The sequence below is a fragment of the Mchenga conophoros genome, linkage group LG1, assembly GCF_057382185.1.
Source record: "Mchenga conophoros isolate Kocher_MC1m ecotype Shallow Benthic linkage group LG1, M_conophoros_male_GT1.1, whole genome shotgun sequence".
Classification (NCBI taxonomy): Eukaryota; Metazoa; Chordata; class Actinopteri; order Cichliformes; family Cichlidae; genus Mchenga; species Mchenga conophoros.
In genome coordinates, this window is record NC_140526.1 from 40,751,513 (window position 1) to 40,769,833 (window position 18,321).

General features: G+C 43.9%; 1 protein-coding gene across 2 annotated transcripts in view; it reads right to left on the reverse strand.

Moving 5' to 3' along the window:
- Positions 1 to 17,597, reverse strand: part of LOC146583857 (CD82 antigen-like) — a 44,118-nt gene extending 26,521 nt beyond the window's left edge. The window contains exons 1-2 of one of the 2 annotated variants that reach the window (XM_085278472.1): positions 17,465 to 17,531; positions 4,877 to 4,924 (exon numbers count right to left, since the gene is read on the reverse strand). The gene's annotated coding sequence lies outside the window, so the exon portion shown is untranslated. Of the gene's footprint in view, positions 1 to 4,876; positions 4,925 to 17,464 lie in introns of both variants that reach the window. The other variant, XM_085278465.1, reaches the window with a different exon arrangement.
- Positions 17,598 to 18,321: the final 724 nt, after the last annotated feature.

The following is an 18,321-nucleotide window of genomic DNA, read 5'->3' on the forward strand; positions in this document are numbered from 1 at the left end:
AAGTTTTAGGAGTGACGGAGAGAGAGAGAGAGTTTTGAGATGTGAGAGATTTGTGACGTTTAGCGTGTTTGGAGTGTGTACTTAATGTGTTGTCTTGTGTAGTTAGTATGTAGTGTTGTGGATGATATATATCAAGCTCAGGTCCTCTACCAGAGGCCTGGGAGCTTGAGGGTCCTGCGCAGTATCTTAGCTGTTCCCAGGACTGCGCTCTTCTGGACAGAGATCTCCGATGTTATTCCCGGGATCTGCTGGAGCCACTCGCCTAGCTTGGGAGTCACCGCACCTAGTGCTCCGATTACCACGGGGACCACCGTTACCTTCACCCTCCACATCCTCTCGAGCTCTTCTCTGAGCCCTTGGTATTTCTCCAGCTTCTCGTGTTCCTTCTTCCTGATATTGCTGTCATTCGGAACCGCTACATCGATCACTACGGCCGTCTGCTTCTGTTTGTCTACCACCACTATGTCCGGTTGGTTAGCCACCACCATTTTGTCCGTCTGTATCTGGAAGTCCCACAGGATCTTAGCTCGGTCATTCTCCACCACCCTTGGGGGCATCTCCCATTTTGACCTCGGGACTTCCAGGTTATACTCGGCACAGATGTTCCTGTACACTATGCCGGCCACTTGGTTATGGCGTTCCATGTATGCCTTGCCTGCTAGCATCTTGCACCCTGCTGTTATGTGCTGGATTGTCTCAGGGGCATCTTTACACAGCCTGCACCTGGGGTCTTGCCTGGTGTGATAGACCCCAGCCTCTATGGATCTTGTGCTCAGAGCTTGTTCTTGTGCTGCCATGATTAGTGCCTCTGTACTGTCTTTCAGTCCAGCTTTGTCCAGCCACTGGTAGGATTTCTGGATATCAGCCACCTCCTCTATCTGCCGGTGGTACATACCGTGCAGGGGCCTGTCCTTCCATGATGGTTCCTCGTCTCCCTCCTCTTTCTTGGGTTTCTGCTGCCTGAGGTATTCACTGAGCACTCGGTCAGTTGGGGCCATCTTCCCAATGTATTCTTGGATGTTCGTTGTCTCATCCTGGACTGTGGTGCTGACACTCACCAGTCCCCGGCCCCCTTCCTTCCGCTTAGCGTACAGCCTCAGGGTGCTGGACTTGGGGTGAAACCCTCCATGCATGGTAAGGAGCTTTCTTGTCTTTATGTCAGTGGCTTCTATCTCCTCCTTTGGCCAGCCTATTACCCCAGCAGGGTACCTGATCACGGGTAGGGCGTACGTGTTGATGGCCCGGATCTTGTTCTTACCGTTCAGCTGACTCCTCAGGACTTGCCTGACCCTCTGCAGGTACTTGGTGGTTGCAGCTTTTCTAGCGGCCTCTTCATGGTTCCCATTCGCCTGCGGGATCCCCAAGTACTTGTAACTGTCCTCTATGTCTGCAATGTTGCCTTCTGGTAGTTTAATCCCCTCAGTTCTGACTACCTTCCCTCTCTTTGTTACCATCCGGCTACACTTCTCCAGTCCGAACGACATTCCAATGTCATTGCTGTATAGCCTGGTAGTGTGGATCAGTGAATCGATGTCTCGTTCACTCTTGGCATACAGCTTGATGTCATCCATGTACAGGAGGTGGCTGACAACTGCTCCGTTCCGTAGTCGGTATCCGTAGCCAGTCTTGTTAATGATCTCACTGAGGGGGTTCAGGCCTATGCAGAACAGCAGTGGGGACAGAGCATCTCCTTGGTAGATCCCGCACTTGATGGTGACTTGTGCTATGGGCTTGGAGTTGGCCTCTAGTGTTGTACGCCACATCCCCATTGAGTTCCTGATGAAGGCTCTTAGCGTCCCATTGATCTTGTACAATTCTAGGCATTCCAGTATCCAGCTGTGGGGCATTGAGTCATAGGCCTTCTTGTAATCAATCTAGGCAGTGCACAGGTTGGTCAGTCTGGTCTTGCAGTCTCGGCTGATTGTTCTGTCTACCAGTAGCTGGTGTTTTGCGCCTCTGGTATTCTTGCCAATTCCTTTCTGTGTCCCGCTCATGTATTGACCCATGTGCCTGTTCATCTTAGCCGATATGATGCCTGACAGGAGCTTCCATGTAGTACTGAGGCAGGTTATTGGTCGGTAGTTGGAGGGGACCGGTCCCTTCTTGGGGTCCTTGGGGATCAGGACCGTCCGGCCTTCAGTTAGCCATTCCGGGTGTCTCTCGTTAACTAGCAGCTGGTTCATTTGTGCTGCCAGACGCTCGTGGAGTGCAGTCAGCTTCTTCAGCCAGTAGGCGTGAACCATGTCGGGCCCTGGTGCTGTCCAACTCTTCATACTGGAGACCCTTTCTTGGATATCTGCCACTGTGATGGTTACTGGACCCTGTTCAGGGAGGTCGCTGTGGTCTGCCCTCAGATCCTCTAGCCACTGAGCATTGCCGTTATGGGTTGCATCCTTCTCCCATATGCTCTTCCAGTATTGCTCCGTCTCCAGCCTTGGTGGTGCTGTTCTCTTATTGTTCCCTTGCCACTGAGAGTACACCTTTGCTGGTTCTGTGGAGAACAGCTGGTTTATTCTCCTGCCTTCTATCTCTCTGGTGTACCTCCTCAAGCGGCTGGCCAAGGCTGTGAGTCTTTGCTTGGCAGTTTCCAAGGCCTCAGGTATGGACAGCTTGCTGTATTTCTTAGGCACCTTATTTGTCTTAGTATTTAGTATTTATTTATTTATTGTCATTGTCAAGAACAATGAAATTGCGTTTGGGGCTTCCATACAACTCACGGAGGGAGGTTAGTTGGCTAACCTCCCTCCGTGCTACTTTGATCTTGCCCTCTAGCCTCCTTCTCCATGGAGGGTACTGCCCCTTGTCGCTGTTCAACTTGTAGCCAAGCATCTCACTGATCACTGCTGCCGTATTGTAGATCAGCTTGTTAGTGTCGGTAATCGTGGTTGTAGGTATTGCCCGTAGTGCTGCATTAACATCATCTAGCAGACCTTCTGAGGGTACTTCACGTAATCTTGGTAACCGGCTACGGGGGATCCAGGTTTCAAGCTTGGCCATGATCCTATTTTTCAGGTCAGTTCCTCTCGCACTCAACGATCCTTCTCCTATCGCACTTGGGGCTATGTACCCAATCTCGGGTGGGGGTGATGATATCGCCCCCCTGACCTGGCGTCCTGACTCCTCCTTGCCGTAGCATTTGTGTTGTACCTCGTCAATCTCTAGCTGTGAGAGCAGTCCCTTCTTTCGAATGTTGGAACACTGAGCTACTAGTTGTTTCGCCGTCATTGTGGATGTTGGGTATCGAAGAATCCATAGGTCCCTCATCCTATTCATGTAGCCCCTTCCGCCGGGGTTACTTGCGTAGTAGCATTCCAACATTTACAGCAGAAACATAAAATGTACAAAAAAACAAAAAGAATAATAACTACAATAATTAAACAGCAATAAAATAACTGTCAGTTACCCACTGAGTCAAAGGCCAGTGAATAAAAATGAGTTTTTAATCTGGATTTAGAAACCAGCACTGATGCAGATTGCCTAATGTGAAGAGGAAGATCATTCCAAAGCTTTGGGGCAACAGTAGAGTCTCCTCTAAGTTTCAGCCGTGATCTACTGACTGAGAGCAACAGCTCAGCTGACCGGAGTGAATGAGGGGGGACAATGAGGTGCCAGACCATTTAAGGATTTTATAACCAGTGAAAGGATTTTAAAATAGATTCTAAATTCAATTGGAAGCCAATGTAAGGAGGCCAGAACTGGAGTAATATGCTCAAATTATCTTTTTACCAGTTAAAAGCTGTGCCGCAGCATTCTGCAACAGTTGCAGGTGTGACAGAGTGGATGCACTCAGATGGAGAAAACAACAGCCATCGCATCCTGCCCGCGTCCCAAGACCAAAAAAGGTTCTTGGGGCTGGCTCGGTACTACTGTTGGTTTGTGCCTGGGTTTGCAGAGTTATCCAGTCCCTTGACTGAGCTCACCCAAAATGTGAAGCCAGATCTGGTCCAGTGGATGGAGCAGTGCCAGAGGCTGCGGGCCATTTTGTCCCAGCAGGTAAGGAGGCCATTGTGTACATCAGCTGAAAGCTGTCAGAGAGCGTAAGGCCACATATATCACGGAGGAGGAGTGTCTGACCACGTGGTGTCCAGTCCACTCCCTTCGTTATCTGGTCGTTAAGTGATGACGTGACGAATCCTACTTCCGGGCCTAAAGTAGTCTGCGTTTAATATGGCTATGTGTTAACTATGTGTTGTTAACATGTTTAATGTTTTGTATTTTCTTCTATTTGATCTCAAAAAGCTCCTAAAACAGTCAGTGATCACTGTTGACCTCCCTCGGCTTTTATTACCGCTAATCATTTATTTAAGCTCAGTTTTTAAAACCTTAGGATGTAACTACAGCCCAGCCCATGCAGCAGTATATGAATGACTAACCTCGTATTGTGGATGGATTATCTCAGTTGTTCTCCTGACTGAAGTTTGGTCCTTTTACAGCATCCTGCCATGCGATTACATTTGTTCTTGACCACCGAGAACACTCACGTTAACTTTTATCCAGTGGAAAAAAGTTAGCTTGTTTATATTATGCTAACATAGCTGTGTCGCTAGCGGTCACGTAGCACATCATTATATACCAGCTAGCCAAACTTCAGTAACCCTACAAACGTCACTGCTGTTTAGTTTTCTGTCTTCATTTATGTTGGAAGTGATAACAGAGCTGTACGTTTTAATTTGTTTCCAAAACCCCGCAGTCAGGACATGCTATATTGTATTTAGATAGAAGCTAACGAGCTAACTCCCTGCTAACTTCTAACTCCGTTAAATGTCATAAATTCCGTTTTCATGGATGCCTGGATGTTAAACTCAATTGTTACACCTGGTAGAGCAGGTGCAAATCGTCATGGCCAATTTTCTCTCTATTTGCAGGTGTAACTTACTGGATTGCCGTACCAAACTGCAAATTACTTCTGTGTGGTGGCTCATATCTGTGGGGGAAAAAAACAAACCAACCTGAATGGACCATCAATCAGCCCTCACTCCACAGAGTAGTGGCATTTACTGTCCAATAAATCTATGGAAATCTGGGTGAGATATGGAAAACTTGCTCAATGCTTCCCCTGGCAGTGGAGCCCTGTGGGCGACCCACTTTCCTGTTACTGTAAATCGGTTACACCAGTGTTTGTTCCAGCTTGGAAAGGGTGGTACCTGCAGTGATGGCAGTGGGAAGAGACTATCCAGTGAGAAAAATTTTGGTGACTTCCTGTAGCAAAGTCAGATTGAAGTGACTGTCTAACCACACACACACACACACACACACACACACACACACACACACACACACAATTAAGCCGATCTTCTATGGTCTGATTTCAAACTTTGGATCTTTTAAGGACAAATTGTTAGCGGGGTTGGGCGATCTAAAAGTGAAAGTCAAAAGCATAGACATTTTTTATGAGCCACTCAAGTAACTCTGGCATTCAATATATTTGGAAAGGCGCTACTGAGATGAAACTCTCACCGGTTGCTGGTAAGAACCCATCCAATCCACACATGCAAAGAAATCAAACAATAGATGTCCATAAATTATGTGTCATTATGAGAAATGGCACAAGGAACAATATTGAACACTGTTACTGAAATGTATTTATTACTTTGTACAGAAGCCTTTGTTGGTGACGACAGCTTCAAGACTCCCGTACGGAGAAACTAGTTGCATGCATTGCTCAGGTGTGATTGTGGCCCATTCTTCCACACAAACAACCTTCACATCCTGAAGGCACCTTCTGTGAACTGTGAGTTTTTCAATTGGATTCATGTCAGGTGATTGGCTGGGCCATTCTAGCAGCTTTATTTTCTTTCTCTGAAACCAGTTGACAGTTTCTTTGGCTGTGTGCTTTGGATCATTGCATTGCTGAAAGATCCACCCTTATTTCATCTTCATCATCCTGGTAGATGGCAGTCAATTTTTATCAAGAATGTCTGGGTACATTTTTCCATTCATCCTTCCTTCGATTTTTAGAGGACTGCCAGTGCCATATGCCAATAAACAGCCCTACAGCATAGTTCCACCTTCAAACGTCACTGCTGGTATCGTGTTTTGGGGGTGATACGCAGTGGCTTTTGACGTCCAAACAGGATCTGTATTGTGGCATCCAAACAGTTAAATTTTGGTCCGATCTGATCAGACTCTCCCCAGTATTTCACAGACAGTCTAAATGTTGTTCAGCAAACTTTAAATGCACTTGAACATGCTATTTCTTCAGCAATGGAGTCTTAATTATACAAAGAGCTGACAAAAAAGCTGAAACACAGTCAGCCTTTGGTTTTATTCTGAAACGTAATAAATGAATAAAACTAAGACACGACAAGCAGACTCTCCTCCTGCCTCTCCTTTTCTACCCCCTCCTCCTTTTTCCCAGCCTCTGCTAGTACCAGGCACAACCCTACATAGCTCAGCAGCTCTCAGTGACGCAACACACTGTGAGATTAGGGCACAAGGGTATACTATGAAAGAAGCTCAACACAGCGAGGCTTTCTTTGCATTAATTGACTTGGCAAGCCCAGTCGAGACAGTAAGTATCACAGTGGTGGTTATCAGCTATATCTGTTAAACTAGGCTTTTTGGTCCAGGCTCTGTGCACACTCACATATAAATGAGCATTTCACATGTCATATGCCTCTTCTTCCACACAAAATTATCCCTAGTGAGTCACGCAGGAGGAGGAAGCAGGATAAACACGCTGGCGTAAAGTTGCTCCTGAGAAAACACCCGGCTTCCCCTGCTCTTGGTTATCATGGCCAACGTTCTGAGGAGCAAACTGAGTGTGCTCCAGGGAAACATTGATTCTAAAAGGATTTTAGAGATTGTGGCATTTTAGCCTTTATAGAGACATTGCTTAGTGGGGCCAAACAGGATTTCAGACCTTTTTCTTGAGGGATTCAGATTACCCTTTTGTCTAGATCGAAAGGCCGAGGTGACCCAGAAAACTCAAGGAGGCGACGTATGTCTTTATTTTACTGAATGAAACTGTAACTCTGTGACTGTCATGGAACTAATCTGCACAGCAGATGTTGAACTTTTATCAGTATCAGTTTGTCCATTTTACCTGTTCCCACAGCTTTTTATAACAGCAGTGATGTAGTGAATAAACGGCAATCACTTTCACCAGAGGCACCTAACTTCATTCTAGATGATTTTAATCACGTCTCGCTTAAAGACTATTTAACTTCTATCAGTATTCAGTTTTATTTTATTTTATGTATACAGCATCAAATCACAACAACATTTTCTTCAAGCCACTTTACATTGTAAGGTAGACCCTATTATAATACAGACAGAGAAAAGCCCAACAATCATATGACCCCCTATGAGCAAGCACTTTGGTGACAGTGGGAAGGAAAAACTCCCTTTTAACAGGAAGAAAACTCCAGCAGAACCAGGCTCAGGGAGGGGCGGGGCCATTTGCAGCGACCAGTTGGGGTGAGAGAAGGAAGACAGGATAAAGACATGCTGTGGAAGAGAGACAGAGGTTAATAACAGATATGATTCAATGCAGAGAGGTCTGTTAACACATAGTGAGTGAGAAAGGGGACTGGAAAGGAAAAACTCAATGCATCATGGGAATCCCCGGCAGCCTACATCTATTGCAGCATAACTAAGGGAGGATTCAGGGTCACCTGGTCCAGCCCTAACTATATGCTTTAGCAAAAAGGAAAGTTTGAAGCCTAATCTTAAAAGTAGAGATAGTGTCTGTCTCCTGAATCCAAACTGGAAGCTGGTTCCACAGAAGAGGGGCCTGAAAACTGAAGGCTCTGCCTCCCATTCTACTTTTAAATACTCTAGGAACAACAAGTAGGCCTGCAGAGCGAGAGCGAAGTGCTCTAATAGGGTGATATGGTACTACAAGGCCATTGTTGGACAAATGTATGTATGGATGTCTCCTGTCCTACCAGACAGTCCTACTAGACAAAACGTTGCCTCACTGTACAAGTTAGTCCCACTACCCGCTACCTCCACTTGGTACTGCAGACCACAACCGTGCCCACTTATAAAGCAGTCTTAAAAAGACAGAAAGCACAGATGAAGGAGATTAAGAACTGGACAGAACAATTTGTGCTCTGCTTGCAAGAGTATTATGACTGCACACACTGGGATAAGGGATTTGCTGGAATGATTTGGACACACTTACTCATGTCATATGTTCTTATACTGCACTTTGTAGAGACATGATTATTCCTTCCAGGCAACTTAAAACTTATCCTAACAATAATAATACTAACAATAATAAATCTGTAAAGTCAAGCATACAGAAAAGAGTCAGTAAGAACAGCAAGGACTTCCTCCCGATGTCTAATGTCAGTGTGCTGCTGCCTACCCTGTGGAGGTCTGTGCTTCCCTCCATGGATATGCCTCCCCAGACCATCACTGACCCACCACCATGTTGAACGACATTAAAAGCAGCATAAATACTCCACATCTTACCCAGAAGCTTTCATGTTTGTCATATGTGCTCATAGTAAACAGGCTCTAATCTGTAAAAAGCATAGGATGCCAGTGGTGGACCTGCCACTTCTGGTATTCTATGGCAAATGCCACAAACATCAAGACAAGAAGGCTCCTTACCATACATGGAGGGTTTATCTCCAAATCCAGAACACTAGGCGGAAGGAGGCCGAGGATTACGGTAGTGAGTGTCAGAACCACTATCCAACAACATGAGCACATCAGACAGATGGCCACAACTGATTATGTGATTAATGAATATCTCAAGCAGCAGAAACACGAGAAAGAAGAACTAAAAGACACCCCAGAGGCACTAATCATGGCAGCACAAGAACAAGCTCTAAGCACCAGACTGATAGAGGCTGGGGTCTACCCAAGGGCGTAGATCTGGTTTTGGCGTTGGTGGGGACGGATGATTCAACCACCGAACCCTGCCGTGTTTCCTTTCTTTTTCCTTTTTGTCTTTGCTTCTTGATAAAAAAAAGGAGAAATATACTTGCCTACATATGCTATTCTACATGCTTTTAAACCATTTAAAATCACAATTCAAAGTTTTATATTTGAATTATATAATGTTAAATTACTATTAAACAAATGACTGAGTATTTTAGGCTTTAGTTTACTTCAGCCATATTCCATATAAATCAGGTATCATTCAAAAATAGCTTCAAATACAGTCATGACAATAAAAGAATATGATCTTAAGGACTTAACAACATTACTTCAGTTACACCAACATCTCTGATGCATTAGCACTAAGCGAACACTGAATGACCTGGTGGGTTTTGTCCATAAAACTACTCATCTAAGATGACCACAAAGTAAAAGATCTCTCAGCAACATTATGCAACATTTTAGGCACTACTGCCCCGATCAGATCAGTGAGCTGGGATTTTTCATTCTAAACATGAACTACTGTTACAGCAACAGACATGGACTACTGGTTCCCCACACAACAACTCAATGTCCACTATGTGAAGGAGCCAAACACATGCCTGCTCCTCTCGTTAACTGAGGTAAACTGCTGGCATATTTGTTTTACATCTATACTGTCCAGTCTCTGCTGGTGGACACGGCAACACTTTTTTCATGGTTACATACAATTTTAGACTGATGTGGGCCAAAGCCTAGCACATACTTGCCAACCTTGAGACCTCAGAATTAGAGAGACATTCAAAAGGGCTGTTGGGGGGGTATACATATACATACCAAAAGTTTTTACAGTGTTTACTTATCGGATAAAATAAGTTAAATGTCACCGTTATTATTGTCCGGCCGGAAACAGGCCAGGGGTGTCCAAATACAGAAGCTGCGTCCACCTGAGGACCCGGCCTTCGCGGTCTAAGTGGGCCGGGTCGTCTGAAAGCCGGGTGGACCGGAAATGAGCGACTGTGAAATTGGACGGTCTAGCCTTCAGAATTACGTCACCTCTGCCGTCTGCTCCTTGCTGTCTAAACTATAACCGGATGCTGGCGTAGATTCTCGACCATCTCACACTTCTGTTCAATCAGTTTTCTGTTTAATCAGTTTTCTGTTTGACGTTTATTCAGCTGTGTGAAAACCCCGGAGGAACTCTTCCGAGGGATTAATAAAGTTTTATTTAATCTAATCTAAGATAATAACTTTAATCTCAGCCAAACCGATTTACTCACAAACAAATAAACCACTGAAAAAGGCCAAACAACAACATGTTTAGGTATTTGAAGTTTACACAGGTACATTCTCGCCTGAAAATATGTTAAAAGTTTATTTTGCGACCCTGAGAAATTTATAAGAGTAATATTAAAACTAAGTAGCTGCAGCAGTAGCCATTGTTGGAAACTAGAATTAGCTGGGCCAACCTGAGATATGGTTTTTCAATGTTGTTGTCCGGGTGGAAAATCGGGAGAATGGTGGCTCTGGGAGATTTTCGGGAGGGGCACTGAAATTTGGGATTCTCCCGGAAAAATCAGGAGGGTTGACATGTATGGCCTAGCATAGCCTGTAACGTTATTATGACGGACACATTTTATGAGTGAACTTGACTTTAAGTGATTTACAGGTTTGTTTGAAAAATATTTTTTTTATATCCAGGTTCTTCCTTTTTGCTGCCATCCTCCTCTCCTCATTGCAGCGCAGGCTTGCCGCTGCTAAAACTGAACAGAGCTCCCTGAAAGGCTCAGCCAATCACATTGGCCATATTTGTCACATGAGGTAGGACTCCGGTAGAGAACGTAATTTAACTCTTTCTGCACCGCTGGGTGAATGAGACGCTGACAGATCGTTTTTTTTTTCTTTCTATCGGGTTTGTTTGTCTTTGCTCGAAGAGATCAAATTATTGGTGGGGAAAATTCAATAATCGCTGGATATTGGTGGGGACATGTCCCTTCCGTCCATGCCAAATCTACGCCCTTGGGTCTACCAAATCAGGCAAGACCCAACCCAGATAGGAAGAGAGTCCAGGGCCAATGTGCCGTCAGGTCAGCAGATCTGCATAAATTTCTGGCAATCTGGAGAACGCATTGTTAAACAGCAGACCCTCCAGATAACATGTCTTTTCTTTCTTTTCTTTTTGTTTTCATTCTTACCAGCTGTTCTCACAAAGAAAGTATTGGACAGGATACTTTTCTAAAAGTAGTACTGTAACTATCGTATCAAACACCATTTTAGTGAAATTATACTGGAATGAGATAATTACAGTTACAGGTTATATTCAGAAACGTGAGAAGATTGTTGCGAGTGGAGTTGGGTTATAGCACATTAGCTTATGTGCTCATGCAGGTGGATGGCAATGGAGGAGAAGGAAAAAGGAGGATGAGGCTCCATATCAGGGCTCATCATCGTCTTCTTTCTCTCTCTCTTTCTTTTTATTTGAAAAGCATGATTGGTCTGCCTATAGTTAGAGCACTGAGTCTTTGTTACCTTGTCATGCATTTTCCTTTTGTTTCTGGCCATTTGACAATACAGAAATGTTTTTATGCTTGAGTAAATTAAAGCCCCATTTTAAAAAAATCTGGGTAAAAATGTTTTTTTATTACAATCTTCCTTTGATTGGAGGCCAAAACCTGTTGGGATGGGTACCAGATATTTTTTGCATGCAGGAAAAACTCAAAACAGCAAAAAACTTTTTAAAGCATACTATAAAAGCAGTTAAAATACAGTCAGACAATTTTATTATGACTCTTACATGTCTGACAGACTAAGGAATGGAATGATACGATATGATATGATATGATAGATTTCCTCCCTGACCTTCATGTATTTGATTGTTACCACTGCACTGCATAGGCTGGGTTCCAAAAAACTAAAAAGTTGAATCAGACTAAAGTTTTTCTACCAAGCAACATAAGCACTTGGCAGCAGAAGAGCTTTAAGTTGGTCCTGATATTTGCATGTGCATATTTCAGGTGGACGCTGTGGCTTAATGTCAAACTTAGTATTACTGAGAAACTGAGGAACTGACAAGGAGACCTCTGGGCTGTAGAGTGGGGGTTAAACAGAGATCGAAGAGGAAGAGGTTTAAACCCTGTGTGCTGGCAGTCATTGTGGGGAATGTAAGGTCCCTAGCTCACCCAGACCCAGAGAAAGTTCAGAGAGTCCAGCATAATGTGCTTCACTGAAATGTGGCTGAACGATCAGATACCGGACTCTGCTGTTTTGATCCCTGGCTTCTTCACGGTTCGGATGGACAGAGATACCGACGCCAGCGGCAGAAAAAAGGAGGTGGGGTGGGTGTGTTTGTGAACTGCAGGTGGTGTAACCCGAGACATATCTCTGTTAGAGTGTTTCTGCTACTGCGATGTCAAGCTACTTGCCATCAGACTTTGCTTGTATTATCTGCCCAGGGAGTTTACTTCTCCTTCCCTGCTGAAGGAGAAGTTGGAGGACATGCAGGTGGAGGCTCCACTGGTCTAGTGGATCCGCGACTACCTGACAGGCAGACCACAGTTTGTGAGACTGCAGAGCTCTGTGTCAGAGAGTCTGAACAGCAACATAGGCGCACCCCATGGAACTGTTCTGTCTCCTTTCCTCTTCACCATCTATACAGCCGACTTCAAGTACATCACAGAAACTTGTCTCCTCCAGAAATTCTCTGATGACACAGCCATAATTGGAAGTGTGGAGATGCGATGGGAAAAGGAGTACAGAGGACTGATTGATCGTTTCGTGAGATGGTGTGAGGTGAATCACCTGCAGCTGAATGTGGCCAAAACAAAGGAGCTGGTGGTGGACTTTGGCAGAAACAGATCCCGACCCTCCCCTTTGTGCAACAGTCACATCCTACAAGTATCTGGGAGTTCAACTGGATCACAAGTGGTCTGCCAATACGGACGCTGCCTATAAAAAGGGTTCGAGCCGGCTTTACTTTCTACGAAGGCTCAGATCTTTCAATGTATTCAGCAGGCTGCTCGATATGTGTTATCAGTCTGTTGTTGCGAGCACCATCTTCTTTGCTGTGGCGTGCTGGGGTGCACGCATCAAAGCAAAGGACACAAACAGACTGAACAAACTCATCAGGAAGGCAGAATCTGTTGTTGGCATGAAGCTCACCTCGCTGGAGGTGGTGATCGGTGACAGAAAGCTGGCAAGACTGCTGGCAATCATGGACAATGACTCCCACCCCCTTCATAACATGCACAACAATCTGAAGAGCAGTTTCAGCAACAGGTTCCTTCAACCTGGCTGTCTGAGGGAACGTTACAGGAGGTCGAAATCATAAACGGGACCTTCAGGATTTGAAGACTGTGAACTATAAGTGGCCAAAATTACACCTGGGCAATGCATGCAACTGGTTTCTCCATACAGGAGTCTGTCATCGCCAACAAAGGCTTTTGTACAAAGTATTAAATACAGTTCAATAAATATACATTCTCCCTGTGTCTTTACTCATTATTATACATAGTGTAATGTATGGACATCTATGGTTTGACTTCTTTGCAGGTGTGCATTGGATGGCTTTTTAGCAGGTATAGGTTATAGGTTTGATTACAATTACTACCATAATGCCGTTAAATTGGGATGCAACGTCATCTAAACAGCTTTGACAGGCAGAGACGGAGAAACTTGCATATCTCTGTTGTGCAAACGCTAAGAGGAAGTCCAGCGTTTACTTTCCCGCAAAACAAAAACTGACTAAAGAAATCACTCTGAGGTCAAACATTGATTAAGGTCAGTGCCGTAGACGTCACCCAGTGGAAATTTGTATTTGTTTTAATAATAATAATAATGATGGAGTGGATTTATATAGCGCTTTTCAAGGCACCCAAAGCGCTTTACAATACCACTATTCATTCACTCTCACATTCACACACTGGTGGAGGCAGCTACAGTTGTAGCCACAGCTGCCCTGGAGCAGACTGACAGAAGCGAGGCTGCCATATCGCACCATCGGCCCCTCTGGCCATCACCAGTAGGCGGTAGGGTAAAGTGTCTTGCCCAAGGACACAACGACCAGGACAGAGAGCCCAGGGATCGAACCGTCGACCTTCCGGTTACAGATACGCTTCCCAACCCCGGTCGCCCTTTTATAGGGCGACCGTTGTTTATAGAGAGAGACTGGAAACCTCCATCATCTCATCTTTGCAGCTCTCCTTTTAGTATATAAGGCTATATCTTTCTTAACAAACAGCCCACGTGTCAGCTGTCAGGAGAACTGAAAAAAATGTAAGAGCAGAACTTAAGATCGTGAAGTGTGCAAGGAAAGGATCAGCTTTATTTGAGATCTGAGTGACAATCATCACATTTCAGTTTGTGATGATTCTGTTCTCTTTGTGATTACAGAAGCTACTGCCAGATTAGACCTCAGCACCACCCAGTGAGAACAGACAAATCATCCCATATGCTCCCTGTTTGTAGTAACTCCAAAATTAACTGATGAAAAAGGCACAAAGGCCATATTACATGCATACTACTACACCAACAAGCAATATCTCTACTCAAAGGAGACATCTCACAGATGCCAAACGTGCAAGTTTTGTCACCCTCAGATCAAAATTCACTGAACCAGCAGCAAAACATGACCAAAACGATGCTTCAAGTTTGAAAAACATTAGTATGAATTCTTTCATACCCGTGCTGTCTTGCTTCCAAAACTTAAATCCACCGCAATTAAAAGGCATTAACTGAATAACTCGATCTCCCACAATGCCTCAGAGCAGTTCCTTGCCAAAAAAACAAAACAAAACAATTTTATGCCCGGTTACAGAGATTTGTGTGTGGGTAATAAAAAAAAATTCAAAAACAAGCATTGTTTGGAGGCATGTCAATAAAGTTAAATAACTTCTGCTATTCAGTATTTAAGAAACAACTCTCACAGATTGTGCCAAATGTGTTGAGTAAAACCTCTGTAACTTCGCTCTGTTTCACTTCAGCAGCATCAGTCTGTGCAGACATAATGTCAGTATATATGTCTACTGCAGCATGTTTTCAAAAAGGCTATATTCTATAAGATACAGAAAGAATTAGGCGAGGAAAAAATTTCTATGGCTTTATTTTGATATACAGAGTTTTTAAATTGCATGTTGGTCGTGTCATTTTCAATCAGGAGCCTCAGAAAGGCTCTTGGGTTTTAGAGGTTAAACTCATGTTCACATGTTGTTAGCTGTGGAGTAGAATTTTAATGAGGGAGCTAAAAATGGGTAATCCCATAATTAGCTCTAAGGTAATTCCAAAAAGGAAAAACAAGTTGTGGACTCACTATGGGTTAATGTTTGAAATATAGCCCTTCTGTTATCATGCAACACTGATTCAGGAGACAGACACTATCTCTACTTTCAAGATTAGGCTTCAAACTTTCCTTTTTGCTAAAGCATATAGTTAGGGCTGGACCAGGTGACCCTGAATCCTCCCTTAGTTATGCTGCAATGGACGTAGGCTGCCGGGGATTCCCATGATGCATTGAGTTTTTCCTTTCCAGTCACCTTTCTCACTCACTATGTGTTAACAGACCTCTCTGCATTGAATCATATCTGTTATTAACCTCTGTCTCTCTTCCACAGCATGTCTTTATCCTGTCTTCCTTCTCTCACACCAACCGGTCGCAGCAGTTGGCCCCGCCCCTCCCTGAGCCTGGTTCTGCTGGGGGTTTCTTCCTGTTAAAAGGGAGTTTTTCCTTCCCACTGTTGCCAAAGTGCTGCTCATAGGGGGTCATATGATTGTTGGGTTTTTCTCTGTATCTATGAAGCGCCTTGAGGTGACTTATGTTGTGATTTGGCGCTATATAAATAAAATTGAATTGAATTGAATTGAATTGAACACCGAAGAGGTGTAGTACTGAGTTAAACTGTGAGCCCCCCAAGTCTTCTCATCAAATCTTTCTAGAATGGAGCCAAACTGTTGCAGAGCTCGAAGAGATGAAAACATTCTTATCTAACAGTCATTTAGACTTTTAACCTCCAGCTGTATCCAGCGCAGTCCAATTTATCCAACAAGACAGGCTTTTCTGTTCGTGGTATATGGAAAGTCACCAAAGTGAATCGTGGAGCTGGCCCTGGAGCTGAACCGATCTATTGTCTCACATTGTGAGAAAGAGATGAAGGTCCTCTGATGAGCAGGCAGCTAAAATATTGGCTGGGCATTGACGCCACCGTGGAAAAAACAAACTGACCCACATTTTCATCTATAACAGAAACATGTCCTCAAACAGACGGCCCACTCTGCTTTCAGTGAGAGTTAGAGTACACTGTGAACATTAATTTATTATTTATTAATTTGTCGGTGTTTGCTGAAGTGTGTAGCATGATTGCAAAACATCCTAAACATCGTAATATAGTAAAGATGGAGAACTTGGAGAATTAAAGTGAAAGTGCACTGAAGCTTCTGGCTACACGTTTCAGTGGTCAGTGTTTATCTGTTTTGTTTGTCCTTTAGTTTAACTCCTGCTGAGAAGATCACAACATACAAGCACCTTCTTTGTAGTGAAGTGAAACAGTGTGAAAATCACACTGAACTCTGCAAACACTGTCTATACTTGTGCTGCTTTTCTGATCTCTGATTTCTTCATGCTTGTTCCCTTTTGCAGTGAACATGCTATTGTTTCCTTTCCTGCCCAAGCCCATTTTCAACTAATCCAGCTATATCATACTTGCATATAGCATCACCATCATCCACCATTAGACTGGACAGGACTGGACACAAGAATGTCTAAATACCCCAAATCAAGTACAGCATAATGTGAAAAGATGCAGTATTGGTGGCTTGTTCACTGTAAACTTAATTATCCACAAATGGATATGATGATGTCACACATTTCTTTTGTTTAGTTAAAAAAAAATTAATTATTTTTACCAATTTGCTTAAATACACTTCTCAGTAATTACCTTGCAAAACTACTTCTATTTACCTACAATATTAATGGATCAAGCATAAAAGCTGGTGTAAAAACGTATTTATTCTTTAATTTAAAGTAGATTTATTATAAATGCAGTATCCTGTTAAGTACACTGTATGCATACTATAAAGGCAAGTTTCTTCCTCAGTTTAAACCATTAAATAGTAAGCCGTGCATTAGCGAATATTGGGAATAAATGCCTGGCCATGAAAAGATCCCAGATATTGACTGTACCTGATAAATAAAACTGCACTTCAACAGAGTCCAATGAGTTCATCAAGCCTGCCTTCTGTTTCTCTTTGGACCACATTTGCTCAGGCTTTAAACAGATCACTGCATTTCTGAATGACAAACTTTGCAGCAAGAAAACTTCTGACGTTTATTTTTTGTATTTTATTTTACTTCATTTTTGTGGGGTTTACTACAAGAGACTCTAAGAGATGAGTTTCTAAGCAGTGTAAAAGGAGACTAAACTTTAGCTGTAGAGCAAAGAATGGTCCGACACACAAATCCTCTCCAGAGGCGCCATATCACCAACCCCTCCACCTCACAGCATCCACAAAGCAGCTGATATGTGGCCGATTTTGCGAACTTCCACTCGTGATCAGCTGAACTCAATCACCATAGCTGCTACAGACGCGCACAGGTAAGGAGAACAGGGCTTTAGAGAAGCTGTTTCTCTAAACGCACACAGTCGGAGCAGCGGTTACTCACGTGTTTCGGTGTAAATTGTGAAGAAGAAAAGGTTGAGCGCGACTTCTGTTAGGATCCTGTGCCCTCTGAAAGACCCGCTGCTGGGACTGACGCAGCGTGCCTCGGCAGCAACAACTGTCAGATACTGTCCCCATCATCCCCCAGGAGGAGGAGCTACGCCGCGCTGTAGCTTGTCGTGTCGGAGCGCAGGACTCCTCTGTCACAGTAAATGCTTCCATTCTTCTGTAGAAACGGCTTGTTGAACCCAAAACTTCATACTGTTACACTTATAATCCCATTTTAACACATTGCTGCCCGGTGAATTCTGCTCGAAACGTAACCGTGTGGAACAGACCTCAGCAGGGTGACTATCTTATTTACTCACCAGCAGTGTTGGTCAAGTTACTTGAAAAAAGTAATCAGTAACTAATTACTGATTACTTCCCCCAAAAAGTAATTGGAAGTTTAGGGGTTTTTTCGCTGTAAAAAGAAGTTTTCTTCCCACGCACAGCGGACACTAATGTTTTTGTCACTTTTTATGGAATCAAACTCAAAGTAAGGTCAGTACTTCCACGCTTTAAACGCTGCACGCTCATACTCTCTCTGCACTCGATATATGATCCATTGTTGATCTGCACACAGCTGTTGTCACTAACGGCGCACTCGCTTACGTCACTGTCGTGAGACATTCTCGCAAAAAAATCACGGTTTTAGTAACGCAGTAACGCAGCGTTCCTACGGGAAAGTAACGGTAATCTAATTACCGTTTTTGCAATAGTAATCCCTTACTTTACTCGTTACTTGAAAAAAGTAATCAGATTACAGTAACGCGTTACTGCCCATCTCTGGTCACCAGTGCAAATAACAGCCCCCTGCCC